Source organism: Branchiostoma lanceolatum, chromosome 4 (genome assembly GCF_035083965.1).
Source record: "Branchiostoma lanceolatum isolate klBraLanc5 chromosome 4, klBraLanc5.hap2, whole genome shotgun sequence".
NCBI classification, from domain to species: domain Eukaryota; kingdom Metazoa; phylum Chordata; class Leptocardii; order Amphioxiformes; family Branchiostomatidae; genus Branchiostoma; species Branchiostoma lanceolatum.
Genome location: NC_089725.1, coordinates 5471781 through 5487006, shown reverse-complemented (window position 1 = coordinate 5487006; position 15226 = coordinate 5471781).

The following is a 15226-nucleotide window of genomic DNA, read 5'->3' as shown; positions in this document are numbered from 1 at the left end:
CAGAAATAGCATCATGGCTGGAACGCCGCCCTATCAAATGCAAACCAGGGCGACAATGCAACCCAAGAACCGTCTGGAAACACATCGTGTTTTGCAAGGATCAAACGCGGCGAAATCCCAGACAATCAACAAACTCAAGGCAAGGAAGTCCAAGATTGGTAGTAGTATTTGCCACGTCAGGTTTCCGTGGCAAACTTGTTTTACAATGCAAGGAATCCTTACCGACCTCAAGGAGGCACAAGGATAAACGTGGGCAGACACAAAATCAGGTTTGGCGGGAACACGACGATTTATTCCTTAAACGGAATCGTAAACAAATATATAAACAGATGAGTATAAAGGAAATGATATAAAACAAGGTACAAAATGTATACAATAATATCGTCTAAATATCAAACGTTATTTTTAGTTAATTCCCGTGGGATTAACGCAAGACATTAATCATTTGCTAGTCAAACTCCATTCAAAGCTTACGACATAGGCAAAATATAAGCAATCATAAACCAAGTTGCGTTCACGGTAAAGATTAGGCATCAAACCACATCACGACACTGAGTTGACCATTAACAGGAGTAACAACTAAACGGAGTAACAAATGACAAATTAATATCGAGTATTACCTGCTAATGCGAGATACTGACATATAAAAGGAGACACCGAGTTGGCCATTAACAGGAGTACAACTCAACGGAGTAACAATATATTATCGAATATGAACCAATTGGAAGTCAAAGGAGACATGGTTTAAGAAATAACTCAAGCCGTAGGAGCAATGAGGGAGTAAACTAATGCACGGGACAACAACAAAAAATTACGCATATACACATATATACATACATACATACATACACATGCACATATATATACATATATACATATATATACATATACATACATACACATACGCATATATGTATTTAAATACAGCTTGAGTAGTTTTCGGGTGGTATACTTAGCCGTTTACATTGAACACCATTTGAAAGTCTAGAGTGGGAAGCATACTGAATTACAAGGTTGCCCTGTGTATCGGGCGGCATAGATATTTACGTCAATTGCACAGAAATTTTTGGCTATTACTGGACAGAAAATTGTGCCGCGAGCCGGCTACCCCAACCCTAACTCCCTAACGGAGGGGGGAGGTAGGATTTACCCCTGGGATTTACCCAGTGCTGCAAACGGCGAAATTGGTGTTTACTCACCGTAACTAAAGTTTTGAGGAAGTTAGCCAGAGGCTAAGATGCGTTTAAGTCCAGATTGAGGAGATGAAGCCAAATTAATCCGTTCATATTACATAGAAGCACAGGAGAAATATACTCCAGGTTTGTGTTGTGATTATCGTATAACAGTATAACACGTGTGCAAGCGGTAGAGGACTGGTATATTATGAAAGTTGTATTGTAATATCACGGCATTGCACAAGTGGTAGAGGTCAGAGTTGTACATTAATGCAATGATGAGCTAACCCAAAACCAATATTCAACATACGTATGAAGGGAACTGGAAGCCCCGTGACGCAGAGAAAGAGGCAACCGCACACTTCTCCACATGCAGATATCATATGTAGTAATGTAATGAGTAACAGATATCATATGTAGTAGACAAGTATAATGAGTAACAGAACAACAAAGGTGACTTCCTGCGCACTTAAATGATACTGGAGAAGAATGAATTTGAACATGTGGTTAGAATCATGCGCGTCTGACACTGTAATTGAAGAGGCAACCCGCACACTTCTCTCACAGCGTCAGATGTCATAATTTGGTCTATTGAATGTAGATATATTGGATCGGAATAGCCAAGGTGCTAGCAGGGGCCTTCTTGGTACTATCAGTCAAACGGGAAATAAGACTTAAGTACTATAGGTTGCGAATATTAATTGTCCTTTGGCAAGTCGGATAGTAGAGCGGGATGTGAGGATCCAGGTGAGGTGGGCCCAGCCGTCTGAGAGTGCCCTGGTGAATCAGCCGTGGACTGGGTATCCAGGGTGCGCTGATGTAGTAGAGGGTGGTGTGTATGCCTTGAGGAAAGCCGCGGGGTTTCTTGACATCGGAGCGATGATCTGTCAGATGTAGTAGACGTTGTCGTCTGACGAGGGTCCGGTTGTCTTGCCCGAGAGGCCCGGGGTCACCAGGCATGGAAGTGAGAGAAAAAATAAAGTCAACATACGGTACAATAAGAGAAATCTTTCTGTTACGGACTAAAAATGAGGCACGCTGAGGTCACAATCAATTCTGTGCAACTGGAATCATAATAGAAGAAGTGCCCATATACAATGAAATACTGCGTCGGTGAGAAAGTAATTGTATGAGTAGATGTGTCGTGTAATATGGGCTGTATCGTGTACATGATGTCATGGCAATGAGTTGGTCATGAAGAATGAAGTCGGCCTCGCAAATAACTGCACCGCCTCTTATGGCAATATAACACTAAGTTAGCACTGAAAGATCGGTGCGGGGTGTTTCATTCTGCATGAGTGACGTTCTGATCCATCATATAAGCCGGTACAGCTAGCGATTGAGTCACACGTGTGAAAACATTCCCTGACTTGTCTTTGATTTGTATAATTTTGCTCAAAGCATTAGTGACATCAAATCTGCATATTTTCTTGACAGCTGTCGAAAATGCATCATATTCCACAATTTCTAACGCAACACTCTTGTATCGGAAGAATGCCATACGATTTTAACGTATCCTGCAATCATTGTACAACTCGGGAGTGACAGTAACAATCTAATATCGAATATAAACGAATTAATGTGAGATACTGACATATGAAAGGAGACACGGGGTTGGGGCGTCGCAACTCAGCGGGGTAACAAGTTACCATATAATATGAATTGGCCATTAATAAGAGTAACATCTCCACGGAGTACCAAGTAACAATATAATATCAAATATAAACTAACTACTGTTAGGTACGGACATATAAAAGGAAAACAGGCAACATATGAACTAAGGCAGAGTGGAAACATACAAGCGGAATGCAGCAAGTTTCAGGCATATTTGATACCCATAATACAGAATACGGACCGGCATATGAGCTTGTGCTCTAGTTACGTTGATTACATGAGAAACGTAATATGCATGTAGTACACTTGCATGTCCTGATTGAAAGGTCAATTCAAGGAAATAATACTTAATTAAGGAGAATTCTGCATCGATACATATACACGAGAATGGTCTGGTGTAGGTTCCGGCTGAGAGCACGTTGCAATAGAATGTTACACTAATATTACAAGGTAGTGGTGCGCTATGTACATAGCGCCTCCTAACACCATACCGTTTACACACTAGAAAACAAAATTCATCCTAGCTGTCTACACTAATAGATTACAAAGGGCTGCTACGCTATAAAATTGCACCTCCTAGCCCCGCTGTGTTAGTTCAAACGCTTGATTTATCACCACATAGTTCACACGTTAGAGCTATATATCCGCTTGGTGTCTGACAGATAACAAGATGTTAAGTGATATATTAAACTAAGGTCGTATGTATGACCGAAATGCGACTGAAGACCACCTCCTTAGCGCCTTAAGTTGCTTGTCAGGGACGCCGTTTAAACTGTGTGAGAAGGGATCGCTAGATACTGGGCGGCCATCACTACGGAGGAAAAGGCAACCTGCGCGATTCTCCCGTATCGTGAGTTACGCTTTCAGACTGGCTACTGGGCAGTACGGACTGCCGGCATGTGGAGGTATAGAGCTAGCTGCGGGGCGACTAGGGTTACCGTGCTTGTAGGTGCGAAAGGTGACTAGTACGGAGTGAGGGGGTGCGGCCTGTCTGTTGATATGTTTGGTTGACCAGACAGTGACTGGGACTTTCCCCTATACGTGATAGCAATGTCCTTGGTGATAGTGAGTGGTAGCTGAATAGGAAAAGAGCCGGTCGTAGGCGTGGGGGGTGACTGAAGGAAAGGCGACAAGAAGGACTTTGGGAATGGAGGGAGTGATTAGTGTCCTTTCGTACGGGGCTTGAGACTTGCGAGAAGCGCGTACGAGTTTTTGAATGAAAAATGATTGAGCTGGGTCGGAAAAATTTAACAGCATATGAACAAGGGCAATAGCAGGGAGTTAAGGTGGGATGCCGTATAGCCTTTGTTACACATGTATGCGACATACTGAGATGCTGCGAGGTCTGTTTCTGACGAGCAAACGGACGTTCATGCCGGGACCGAAGGAAACAGGTTTCGGATTGACATTCGAAGAATAGGCATGGGGCTATAACCTGCGTTATTGGGATGTGTATTGGGCCCTAGGTGTGGTTAATGGAACGTGCACTGGAATCTTGGTAGGTCCTGTCGGTCACCGTGACAACCGGCAGGAGGATAATGAGGGTAATTAATGTTGCGCCCGTCAGCACACTAAAATAATTAGCCGCGCCACACGGCGGGACACAAAAGAATTGCTTTTGCCCGACAGCGCAGTAAAGAAACAACTGCACCACACGACCGGGACGAAAAGTCAGTAAATAAATTCTTTTGCCCGACAGAACAGTCGTAAAAGAAACAACTGCTCCACACGCCCGGGACGATAAGGTAGTAAGTAAATCCAAGGACATTATGTCCTTGGTAAATCCTTTTGCCCGACAGAGCAGTCGTAAACAGAAACAACTGCTCCACACGCCCGGGACGAAAAGGTAGTAACAAAATCCTTTTGCCCGACAGCACAGTAAAGAAACAACTGCACCACACGCCCGGGACGAAAAGGTAGTAAGTTAATACCATTGTACGTCAGTACAAAGCATATGCCAAGTACCAGACGATGTAACTAGGTAAAATTAGAAACGTTATTGCACGTCGGTACCAATACTAGCGCCATTGGTCAGGACACGATACCACACTAAGTGACATAAAAAGATAGCTGGGTAACGTACCGCATGACGTGTCAAGGCGCAGTCTGAATGGAATATATAGTATGTCATCCATGAGGGGAACTAGATGGGAGGGTGGGTTAAACTTCGAAGCAAAAGATTGGTGTGCTTTCGCTAAAAACGTCGGAGCAAAGATTGGTAGCAAAAGATCGGAGCAAAAGATTGATGTGCTTCCGCGGCGAGCTGTGCGCTAAGAATGATTTAGATAGAGGTCAGGGGGTTGTGGCGATGAGACCACCCAAGGGTGTTAACCATTCATCGCTACACGATATGATCCTCACACCCCCGTTTTACAACTTGTTTGTCGGCTACTTGCCACAAAGAGATTTCGGGTTTTCACTTGGGAACGACCTGACCACCTTGCTAACTAGTACGTCGGCCTGAGTTCCTTTCCTTTCAAAACACGTTTTTGCCACGTCAGGTTTCCGTGGCAAACTTGTTTTACAATGCAAGGAATCCTTACCGACCTCAAGGAGGCACAAGGATAAACGTGGGCAGACACAAAATCAGGTTTGGCGGGAACACGACGATTTATTCCTTAAACGGAATCGTAAACAAATATATAAACAGATGAGTATAAAGGAAATGATATAAAACAAGGTACAAAATGTATACAATAATATCGTCTAAATATCAAACGTTATTTTTAGTTAATTCCCGTGGGATTAACGCAAGACATTAATCATTTGCTAGTCAAACTCCATTCAAAGCTTACGACATAGGCAAAATATAAGCAATCATAAACCAAGTTGCGTTCACGGTAAAGATTAGGCATCAAACCACCATATAGCTCACCAACTGTGAGCAGAAACAGGGGGCCAAGAGGGCGCGAAATGCGACCAAACATGGGGAGTAGAAAAACATAGCCGCGAAAAATACGGCAGTTCGAATATAAGATATACCAAAGCCCAAAAAGAAGCTGTAAAAAACCTCAATCACTCAAGCAGAGCCAAACCTGAGAGAAAAACCAACACAGCTACTGGGAGCGACATAACACACGTCTCTCTCACCAAGACGCTCACCGCCGTACCGTGCGAAGTTCCACTGGCAGCCGAAGCGTTCTCGTTATATCAATCCGCATCGACATCAGGTTGAATTTGAAAGTAAAAATAAGATACGAATAGACGATAAACACTCATTTTCAGGATTATCAAACTTAGCGTATAACTTATATGAAACAACAAAATACATTTTCTATCTTTTACACTGTTGAATTCTGTTTATGTAGCCATGCACTTTTTTTCTGTCGGCACATGCATAAGTACCAGGGAAGAAAGTACTAAAGCCTGATGACGTCGGGACCAGACCATTTTTAATCTAGGGTTGACATCCCTATGGGAACGTTTCAAAAAATGTTCACGCCAAGGTAATATACTGACAAAATTGCAGCATCGATCAACAGTTTGAATGACTGAAAAGTTATTATCCATAATCCTTCGGACAACAAATTATGCAAAATTATTATCCCAGCGTAATCTGATAATACTATCCTGTGATAGACTCGCCCACCTCCGTGAAAACGTGAAACTGAAAGGAAAAACAGACAAAACAAATGCTAATATTTCACAGATATGCGGCCACTTTGTCATTGGTTGAGCCGCTGATTGTCATTTTCTTATTGGCTAAACTGCTAATTGTGACTAAGAGCTAGTCTTTTTCGCGCCATTAAACAGGTGTGCGTAAATCAGCCGGGGATGTTGTATCACTGCCTTCGGTGGAATAATGTCTTACTGCGGCAAAAAATAGGACCTATCATACGCCAAAAATAATTACTCAAGCAACTGGATAAGATTTTGAAACAGTCAGACGTTTCAGACAGTATCCACTGTCTTTCGTCAGTGACTAACGATAGGACTGAGAACACCAGCTTTATACCAAAACTCTGAATAGATATGTTAATGAGGTAAAGACAATTTAGGATGTCTTGAAGTAGTCTTCAAAAAGAAGATTAATTCAAGACAAAGTCCAAAACTTCAACATTGCCACTAACTTCAAACCTCACTCAACTCTCAGGCAGAAACTAGTCCATCCAAAAGACAGGCCTGAAAAAGGCATCAAAGCCAATGTCATCTACAAACTGAAATGTGAGGAACCGAACTGCAATAACATGTACATTGGGGAGACAAGTCGACCACTAAAAGAAAGGTACAAGGAACATTGCAGAAAGAGCGCTAACCGCTACTCCTCTGCCATTTACCACCATCTAAAACACAACCAGGGACACTCATTCAATTTCGAATCCACGGACATCCTAGATCGTGAAGAACGCTGGTTCGAACGGGGAATTAGAGAAGCAATATATGAGAGGATGTACAACCCCGCCCTCAACAGGAAAGGGGGTCTACGCGTTCAACTTTCAGGCACCTGGGATAATGCACTGCCCCCCACCCCCCACCCCCGGACGAGCAACATTTAGTTACTGTACTAGAACAACAGTAGCTAATTGAACTATTGGCATAAACTTTGTCTTGAATTAATCTTCTTTTTGAAGACTACTTCAAGACATCCTAAATTGTCTTTACCTCATTAACATATCTATTCAGAGTTTTGGTATAAAGCTGGTGTTCTCAGTCCTATCGTTAGTCACTGACGAAAGACAGTGGATACTGTCTGAAACGTCTGACTGTTTCAAAATCTTATCCAGTTGATTGAGTAATTATTTTTGGCGTATCTTATTACCTGGATGTCTAACCTTCATCAACGTATCAAGGACCTATCATAATTATGGCATTTTAAGCTAAGGCAAGATTTAATGGATTTGGTGACTTACACGAACACATTACGCGTCTATTTTTAATGTGCTGAAGTCCCATTTTTGTTTTCATTTTCACATGAAGAGCTAAAAGATTATTCTATGCGGATGAATACAAAATGGTCGCTTCGGCAGTACGGCATTGTTCGCCAGTGCTTCTGTCACATTGTGGCGAGTGGGGCTGTAGTGCAAGCTTGGTCTTTTGTCTGTCTCTTCTAGCAACACAGATATCGACACTAAGCTTGTACCATGCAAACTGCTTTCTGTAATGTTTATGTTCAAAGGTCAGTTATTACTTGTGTACTTAGAATTTTCCTTGTTACGTTAACGTGATTTTTGAGGGCCTTTCTTTGATATTCAGCTCGACTCAGTCAAGCCCTCCCCACAACCACTGTTTTCCGGCACAACAGACCTTGCCTTTGGTCTTGTCGGGGCGTGTTAGATGTGTTTTCACCTCCCTCTGTGCTTCTTTCTTAGTTATACATCTACTATCCCCTTCATTTCTTTATCTTTTGATAGTCCACATTCATTATGAAGAATATTCTAGCTATGGGGAGAGCATTTGTTCTAGTATTAATGGGATAAACGGCCGGTAATCATAGTCTATTGTCCATAGCCGAGTCGTCACCATGAAGTATATGGAGTTTTTACACTCCATCCTGCAGCCTCTCGCGACAAAATGGGCTCAAATGTCGCGGCCTCAACGGTTTCACTGTGAAGGTGGTTCATTTCTTTTATTGTCCTACGCAGAAATGAGCAAACTACTGTGTCCTGGTACTTATGAGTTTAAACTGCTGGTTGTGGCAACCCCATTGTCTTGGCAGGAGGCATGTTTGTGTATCTTGTAAAGGGTACCCACTCAGGCAAGCATTCTTCGTGTTGCCATGGGTTTCCAGCCTACCGATTCTAGCATGTTGCTAACGCTAGGTATTGTGATGGCGGTTGAGTACAAAGCGTGCGGCATGCCTCTGTATGGCGTCCAGTTTATTAATGTATTTCTTGGTATAAGGGTCACACACCATCGCCGTGTTTTCCAAAAGATGTCTTACGAATGCTTTGTAGGCTATATCCTTGACCTCGGGAACTGATCTTGATATTCCTCCTGAGGATCTAGGAAACCTAAAATATAGCTATACTATAATTACTTGTGTCGTTTATGTGAGTTTTCAAACTCCCATCTCTGCTCATTGTTGTGCCCTGTTATTTTGCTGACTGGACAGTGTGGCCATCTAAGGTATAAATGTTCTTCTGGTGACAGGCATGTGATACATTTCTGGATGAAATTGCATGTCCCCAGTTGTTCTCCCACACCTCTAGCTGGTGTGTGTCTTGTTGTAACAGGGCTGAATATGCCACAACGGTGTATTTTGTGCCCTGGAATACTATGATTAACCCTGTCTCAAATAATTTAGCAATCTCCATTATCTATACATCAGCTTTGTTTACCTCTGTCTAGGTTTGTTGTTAACTCCTCTACGAAGTCCAGCAGCTGTTCCTTACATGAGCGACCCCTCCTTAAACCATACTGGTTGTCATTTGGAATAGAGTGGGATTCTAATTGTTGCATGCAATAGTTGACTAGCATATAATTACTATATAATCCAATTCCCATAATCCTATTAATTTGATTGAAGAGGTTGATAGGACTAGTACAACTTTGTTCCTGAGTGTGGGTGTGCCTAATATTGTGGCGAAACGAGGAATGCTACTTGGACTTTCTTTTGATCACATGCATGCCATGTGAGCAGAAAGTCTGCTATTCCTGAGCGTTGCAGACGAATCTAACTGCTCTGTTTTTGGACAGCTTCAATTTTATTGATACTTGTGTTGTGGGTCACATGCTTCACTTGCATATCTCAAGTTAGGTCTGACTAGGCTCGTCTATGCGTTTTGCTTAACTGATTTTGGACAATTAATATATAAATCAACAATCCCAAGACTTCTATTTGCTTTGGTTGTAATATTTCTAATATAATTTGATCAAAAAAATCTGTGTTTTTTTCACGGTAACACGTACTTGGGATTATTAGCCTCTGTTAGTGTGTGGTAACCAAGTGATATTTGCTTGTAGAAGCGCAGAAGTCTGTACATCCTCTTATGCGTAACCGGCCGAAGCTTCGGTTGCGCGCGCTGTTTACATGATGTACAGCGTCAACTGCGTAAAGTTTACAAGGTTTGGCATAAGAAATAAGTGACTACCTTTCAAAAGTATGTGCGTTTTGTTCATAAACATGTAAGCTTTAACTGGACACACAGTTCGTCGTTGCCAACGTGTGCAATGTTGTTGTTTTCTTTTTATACCATAATATCTAGACACGGCACGGCCGCAATAGGGGTGTGATATTTCGCGGGTGCGTTCCGACATGTCACAATTGTCATTAGTTTTCTGTATTTCTCTGCGTGTAAGTAGTTTTAGGTAACGCAAACCTCGATTTGGTTTTATGAAAACCACGAAACTTGGCTTCTACATATTTTCAGTGTCAACACTTCTGATATAGTTCTTTGGTGAAGGTAAATTATCTTTGATATCCAAGCGAAATACTTGAGTTAACATGTTGTTGTCAGCACCTCCTTGTTGTAAATAATTGCACAGACTGAGGTTTTTTTATGTCTGTTGTGCATAATTCGCACTTTTGCGTTATGTGCAGTGAGAACTTGTGAAGATATCCCCTCAGCTTGATTAAAACATTTGTGAGCAAAGAACTTTGCTATCTACTTTTAGTTCATTCAAAGCAGACTATACATGCGTCTAGTTTGAAAATGCACACACAACAGTCCTAAAATACAATACCAAAATAAAGAAAATCTGCACAGGATCACCGGAAACTTTTTTTTTCTAAATTTTTTTCATGAACTGAAGTGTGCAAACAAACCAATAAGTAACTGAAGAAATGATTGAATAAAATGTAAAGATTGTCATTTAACAATAGAAAACCAGACTGTCAAAGTTCTTAATCATGATAACGGTGTAGAAAAAAATAGATAACAAGCTACCAGCGCTATTATTGAGACCTTTTGCAAAAATGTATCAGAAGTCTTATCACACAGAAATGAGAAAATGTTTTTACTGCTGAAAATCCACCTTATGTCATGTTCAATCCATCTATGAGCAAATCTTGGGAAGCTCTCGTCAAGATGGCTGTCATGTTTGTTAGCAATGTGCCTGACAACAGTCCTCCATTTGGCCACAATCAGGTCACCTAATTCCTAAGAGGTTGAAAGGGCGCGGCAGTACATATGTTTTTTGATACTCCGGATCCTATCTTTGATTACTTCACATCCCTTCTCCTTCTTGTTGGCTTTTATGCAGTTTACACAACCACAAGTCGAAGAAATGTGCAGCGTACTTCTGCTCTCCTCTAATCCATTTAGAGATGCCCTTGTTCCTGTCTGTAATGAAGGTAGAAACTTTCAACCCTGCTTCAGACAGAAATGTGAAACAGCGCTTTGCCCCATCCAGCTCCATTGCGTTGCTGTTGCCAGATTGGTTGGACTGTATTACCTCAAAGTGAACTAACTTTGAGATGCTGTTGCCAGATATAGTGTATATTCTATACATGTACTTGGTGCTTTGCCGCATGGGGTCATGGTGGCCATCGCCACTCCACTTTACTTTTATTTCCTTTGAGGAGGTTGATCAACCCCTGCCTGTAGGCTTCCCAATGACGGAGGATGGCTGAAATCAGGAACTTTGCTTGGCGGAGGAGGAAAATGTTCTTGCAGTAAACATGGACTTAATGCTTAAAAGGGAGGAAAGTTCTTGCAGTGCTTTACTCCGGACGCCAATATTCCAAAACTGAGCAGAATGTTCCCAGCTCTTGGCAATTGCAGTGAATGTTCACTGCAATTGCCAAGAGGTCCTTTTCTCCTGGTTTCCTCTGGAGCACCTAAAGTCTGCTCCATGGCGTCACTTAATATACTTCTATACGCCCCAAGGACGAAATGCTATGATTTCCAGGTGAAGCAATCCTTTTCACAAGACTTACAGACTTGATGAATCACGGTGGTCGTCGTTCCGTTCTTCCTCACTGTCACTTGGTTTAAGTCCCGTTGTACTTAAAGCAACAAAACTAAAGAGGCTGAACAGCATGCTGAATAACACCATAAACTTTAGTTCCTCAAACCAATGGGTTCCGGGTTCAACACTGTAACATATGCCAGACATTCTATGAATGAAAATTACTGGTTTTCCTCTACCATACAACGGAGCAAAGCTATCTAATGACAGCCATCACCATACACAGTACAAGTTGTGACGTGTTTTCATCTGAAGTCACCAAAGCAACAGCTAGCACCACCCTGTTTGTGTACAGGGGTGCTAATTTACCTTCGCTAAAATTGCCTGTGAATATAGTGTGCCCTACATACAGCTTGCATGTAATTGTAACAATGTCACATGAAATCTGTTGAAACATGCAATAAAATCGCTCTCAGGATACAGAGGAAACATTAAAATAAAAAAAAATCATCAACAGCAATCAATGACACTGATAGTAGCTAGCAGTTATCAGTCCAAAAATATACTAATCATTAGCTTCCCGAAAGCCGGTGTAGTCAGGAGAGGGTAAATGACTCCGTATGGCAGCCACAGCACAGGAGGGCAAATGCACACGGACGGACTTGCCAATATGCTCGTAGCACCAGCGTACAAACTGTCTGTACGCTGTGTACCTCTTCCAGCTGAAAGAATGGAAAAAGCATTGTTACTTTATGAGGTAAATTTACGCTTTTCAATCACATCGTATGACTCCATAGTAGTTGTTACACACATGGTCATGTTATAATACAGGAAATTGTCATTTATTTGTTCATCGGTTTAGCTGAAAAACATAGACTGCGAAGGTTGCCCAACTACATTATTCCATTTAGTATTTTTCGTGTATTGTTTGCATGCTAACTCATTTCCAAAGTTAACCGCGTGGTCCTCCCGGAGGGTGAGGTAGGCCGTTTCGAGGACATCCTTGCTCAGACACACTCGAGGAAAGCCGCGGTGCTGAGTGATGCAGACAACGCCGGGGTGCTTCTCTCTCCGCTCACACTTCCGCATCTGCTCGCGGCATCACACGCTTTCCCTTTCCGTCGGCATGTTTACGCATCCCCCACAAGAGCACATGAAAGGCCAAACCCAAAACAAATTGAGAATACTAGTAGTCTTGAAACGTTTGATATGTTTGCTAGATTTGACTACGTATATGACTTCAGAGGATATCTTTCTTACGTTCTTTAAAAAATAAATTATTATTCTGAGATTGAACAAAACAGCAATGGAATCTTACAAATTTTATTTCTTGCATCACAGGAATGTCCATGAACGTAAAACATATCAAACGTTAAAAATTAACAACTTACAAAAAACACAACCTGGGAATGATATATGAAATTCACAATGCCTTGTATTACCAATACAATTGTAGTTAGAATATCTATTATAAATCAACAGTAATAGGAATGAAACTACGCTGTATAATATACAAAATCCGTTACTCTATGCATTACCCTAAGACACTAACCACTAAAAAGTTCACACTAAAATACTGATATACTTTTCACTAAGATACTTTACAATGAAATACATACACTAAAATACTTCCATTAAACTAACAAATATACATGTTTGCCTAAGCGCCTAACTTTACCACAAAATACACGCGGGCAATAAATGCAAAGTATTTAATCAACAACAAAAATGTAGTTTTTGGAAGGGACGGAAAGCAAGGTGCTAGGATGCAATGGAAGGGGTGTAGTTTTTCTTTTTTTAACAATCCTACGAGCCCGTGTCACTTTGGTGCTTTTCTTCTTTCTTGCTGCAATACTGGTGGCCGGCTTGTACTTGGGTTTTCTTCACGCTTTCCACAACACTGTCCTGTCCAGAGAAGAAAATGGAAATAATTACAGTTCTGCCTAATCAAACACACAATACGTTTTAGGGGAAAATGACCCAGAATGATATTTGAAATGTCATTCATATGAGCAATGTCGGTGTTATGTCTTTCAATGACTCGGGTGCCGTATGCGTATGAATTTTGATACGTTATACACTTGTTATAGCTTATGGAAACCTGCAATCTAAGCCCCTGGTTTGGCGGAGGGTTTTTCGAAGAAAAATAAACGATTTGTTTTTAAAAGTGGAACCAATATCAATAACGTACCTGTCAGCTGTAAGTTTGGTACGGTTTTGTCGTGTACATAATTGAAAAGTGGCGAGAATTTTGCATAAGTATATCACAACAAAGGCATGACAGGAGAGAAAAATGGACTCACTCGTCAGGCTCCTGGTATGGTAGGTGTCGCCTTTTTGTTGGTGGCGTTGTGTCCTCTGGGCATGGGGTGAAGGGCATTCGTTTGGTGACAACATCTGTGCTTGGCACCCAACGCTCCAAGCTACCATCTTCAGAAATGTCCAAGGGATGTTGCATTCCGGGCCTCGTGGGAGTGGATGTCCTCGGACTGGGCCTCGGCTCGGGCTGGGGCTCGTGCCTCGACTCGGGCTGAGACTAGGCATGTGGCTGTTCTAGTCGGTTGGGGCAGCCGGCCGCGAGAGCCCCTCCTCCAGGATGTCTGCGGCTGTGCTGGGGGTGTCTCTTACCCTGGCGGCCTCGATGTGGACGTTCGGGTCGTACCCATAATAGCGATAACCCGCCTCTATTATGGGCACCACCCCGTCCCTAGTCCAGTTCCTATCTTTGGGAATTGTGCTTTAAATGATTACCGCTATGATCGTCTTCCTACAATCAATTATATAATAGTTATACACTATTTGCACTATCAGATATACGATCAGTCAAACTAAATACTGGAACATATTATCGCCGAAGGATAATAGTATATACAGGACTAAGAACTAAAAAAAAACATACGGTCGGTCAAACTAACTATTGGTATATATTATCGCCGAAGGATAATAGTATATACAGGATTAAGAACTATAAAAAAAAATACGGTCGGTAAAACTGACTATTGGTACATATTATCGCCGAAGGGTAATAGTATATACAGGACTAAGAACTAAAAAAACATACGGTCGGTCAAATACTTATTATCGCCGAAGGGTAATAGTATACACAGGACTAAGAACTAAAAAAAACATATGGTCCGTTAAACTAACTATTGGTACATATCATCGCGGAAGGGTAATAGTATATACAGGACTAAGAAATACATAAGAAATCAACCGAAATTAGATTTTAAGAAAGCACAGGCAACAGGCGTAAATAACATTAACGACCTGCTGGTGTGTAAATCTTCTTAGCTTTCCTGTCTCTCTTGCTCAGCTCTCTACTTGGTGGCAGCGGTCGACGCCTCCTCTTACGTATCTGTACCGGGGAGATGGGTGATGACGCTGGTGATGAGATAAGGGTGGACGTGGATTCCGGTGGAGACGTCACGCCGAAAGAGGAGCGGCCGGACAGCAGTGAGAAATCAGGGGCACTGCTGTCGGAGAGGTGGCTGGAGACAGCACGTGTAGGGCTCGGTGTGACAGGTGTGCTGGAATCCCAACGCTGGTCCTGGTTCGTCCGCTAGGCCAGGTTCCCATCCGGCGTTGGTCCGGCCTCAGCGGGTCTGTGTCGGGGGGTGCGGGGTGCCGGTAATGGCCTTGTCCGCTGA